Below are 4007 nucleotides of genomic sequence, written 5' to 3' on the forward strand. Positions count from 1 at the left end.
CAAACATCAAATACATTAACAGCTTAAAAACAAACAACAAACATATTAACAGCTTGAAACAAACATCAAATATATTAACAGCTTGATAACAACCATCAAAAACATTTACAACTTGACAACAAACATCAAACACGTTTACAACTTGACAACAACCAAACACATTTACAACTTGACAACAACCATGAAACACGTTTACAACTTGACAACAACCATGAAACACGTTTATAACTTGACAACAAACATCAAACACATTTATAATTTGATAACAACCATCAAACAAGCTTACAGCTTGACAACAACCATGAAGCACGTTTAAAACTTGACAACAACCATCAAACATACTTACAACTTGATAACAATCAAACACATTTACAACTTGACAACAACCATGAAACACGTTTAAAACTTGATAACAACCATGAATCACGTTTACAACTTAATAACAAACATCAAACACATTTATAACTTGATAACAACCATGAAACACGTTTACAACTTGACAACAACCATGAAACACGTTTAAAACTTGACAACAACCATGAAATACGTTTATAACAAACACGAAACATTTATAACTTGCCAAATGTCAAACAATTTTACAGCTTGACAACAACCATGAAACACGTTTACAACTTGACAACAACCATGAAACACGTTTAAAGGTTGATAACAACCATCAAACAATTTTACAGCTTGACAATAAACATCAAACACATTAACAGCTTAACAACAAACATGTTTAGAGCTTGACAACTTGACAACAAATTTCAAACACATTAACAGCTTGACAACAACCATCAAACACATTAACAGCTTGACAACAACCATCAAACACATTAACAGCTTGATAACAACCATCAAACTCGTTTACATCTTGATAACAAACATTAAATATGTTTAAAGCTCTATAGCTATCATCAAACACGTTTACAACTTAAAAATCAGTATTATTATTATTTCTATGCGTAATTTGCATTTAATTGTCATTCTAAAAGATTACTATGGTGTGCAAGTAAATTTTCATTAAATTCTATAACAAGAAATCATAAAGCAATGAATCACCTCATCAAAACACTCATATAATTACATAATGTCACACCACGTGTTTTTAAGATGTATATGTCGATGACTTTGGCATATAGTAGTATATTTGCTCTTTTCTTTAATACCATTACTCGTCTCCTTCACGATATCCTGATGGAGTGTGTGATATGATATTTTATTTATAAATTAATATGCAATTCTGTTATATCTTACTCATTTAGTGGATTTTACTTAGATTACATTGATTTTGGTTGACTAACACACGTAAAAAAACATTAAACATTTGATTTCCTCACGGTTATGTAATTTAGATTAACAGCACACTATCATTTAGTGTACCTGCCAAATCAACATTTATACATCAAAATCGAAAACTATTCGGTAGTCTAAAGAAGGGGTGTATGGTAACCATTTTTATCATACAGTGAATATTTAACTTTATTTCTTACTTCTTTGGTTAACCAGTTCTTTGTTATTGAAATTAAAAAGATAGAACTAAAACTGTTGGATTGGTGTGAGCAAACAAACAGTTCCTTAACACTTTAACCATCATTTGGTTTGTTTTTAGACACTATGATTTAACAAACACAGTGAAGTAAACAAACAGTTCCTTAACACTTTAACCATCATTTGGTTTGTTTTTAGTATATTATGATTTAACAAATGTAAATGAAATGAACAAACACTTTCTTAACACTTTAACCATCATTTGGTTTCATTCTTAAACATTATGATTTAACAAACTTAATAAAGTGAACAAACACTTTCTTAACACTTTAACCATCATTTGGTTTCATTCTTAAACACTATGATTTAACAAACTTAATAAAGTGAACAAACAAATTATAGCTTAATTATAAACTACTGAGCCTGAATTAATTTTTTTCTTGCCATTTGATAAAATTTTTTAGGCACAAATTTTAAAGACTATTTTATGTGTTAATTCTAATAATATTTCAACAGTTTTACCTCCAGAATTTTTTAAATTAATAATTTATCATTTCCTAACATTCATTTAGTGTAATTTATGAAGAAAAAAATGTTCATATTTTCATTTTAGCAGAGCAGCAAAGAGTTTTGCCTGTAAACAAACAACCTACTAGTCAAATTCTTATTGAGAATACATTATCGATTTCTTGGTTTTTGTACAGGTCTTGGTTGAAACCTTATTATGGTGCCATATTAAGCAGTTTAGTAATTTATTAATAAAAAAGTTTAAGTATAATTACATAGAGCAAGAATTACACTATCATGTAATAGTAATATAAAGGCTTAAGATTATGTTATAGCCACCATAAATGTTCCTCTGTAACTTATGTACTATTTTGCTTTAGTTTAGTTAAGAATAAACTACAATGTACTTACACTATCAATAAATAAATTTATAATGTTATTTTACAACCTAACATTAGACCTTTTAAAAAACTCTGATAAGCATTTAATATATCGTTGTACAAAATGTCTACTAAAGTGTATTTACATCCATTGAAAGAAAGTGTATGCACATTCAGATAGTAAGGTGCACATGAATGCTCAGGACAGAGAAAATCTGGGTATTATTATAATATATGAAGTCACATGACAGGAGACTCATTAAAGCTTGAAAACGGTATTTTATTGATGTTCAGTTCTTTAAAATTATTGTTTTTACTTTTCAGTAGATATGTTGAGTTACAATGTTTCTAACCATGAGTTTGCTTTTTATTCTCACCAAATGACATAAGTTAAGTTTACTGGCTATGTTAGGGAAATGCAAGATACTTGATGACTCAAATCTAGCTACACTAGGGCTATCTGCACTAGCCGTACCTAATTTAGCAGTGTAAGACTAGAGGGGAAGGCAGCTAGTCATCACCACCCACTGCCAACTCTTGGGCTACTCTTTTACCAACGAATAGTGGGAATGACCGTCACAATATAATGCCTCCCCACGGCTGAAAGGGCGAGCATGTTTGGTGTGAAGGAGACTCTAACCCACAACCCTCAGATTGCGAGTCCATCGCCGTAACCACCTGGCCTTGCTGGACCAAATCTTTATGGAATATTGAGTTTATGCTTATCCTATTCAAGCAACATCCAAAAATAAATTGTATAACTGGCTAAATTATCCTATATGTAATCATGATTTATATTAAATAAAAGCATTATTACCCTTAATGGTGAGAGTTAAACATATTTTGGTAATTTTAATTACTAAATTATTTCATTGACAGAAGATCAGTCAGTCAATGCTGCATATATGAAAAACAAACATAATGTAAACATGCATAGTAATTGATTAAAGATCCTGTTGACTACTCAGTAAGCAAATATTACTAAATGCTAAGGTCTAATCATAATACTAAACACCCTGATACTGCTGACTGGAAGACCATAGAAACAAGTGTAACATCAGAATAATGTACACTGTATTACATACCCTAATACTGCTGACTGGAAGACCATAGAAACAAGTGTAACGTTAGAATAATGTATACTGTATTACACACCCTAATACTGCTGACTGGAAGACCATAGAAACAAGTGTAACGTTAGAATAATGAACACTGTATTACACAACTTGATACTGTTGACTGGAAGACCATAGAAACAAGTGTAACGTTAGACTAATGAACACTGTATTACACACCCTAAAACTGCTGACTGGAAGACCATAGAAACAAGTGTAACGTTAAAATAATGAACACTGTATTACACAACTTGATACTGTTGACTGGAAGACCATAGAAACAAGTGTAACGTTAGAATGATATACACCATATTACACAACCTGATACTGTTGACTGGAAGACTATAAAGAGAAGTGTAATGTTAAAATAATGTACACTGTATTACATACCCTAATACTGCTGACTGGAAGACCATAGAAACAAGTGTAACGTTAGAATAATGAACACTGTATTACACAACTTGATACTGTTGACTGGAAGACCATAAAAACAAGTGTAATGTTAGAATGATAT

This window comes from Limulus polyphemus, unplaced genomic scaffold (assembly GCF_000517525.1).
Source record: "Limulus polyphemus unplaced genomic scaffold, Limulus_polyphemus-2.1.2 Scaffold7529, whole genome shotgun sequence".
Taxonomy (NCBI): domain Eukaryota; kingdom Metazoa; phylum Arthropoda; class Merostomata; order Xiphosura; family Limulidae; genus Limulus; species Limulus polyphemus.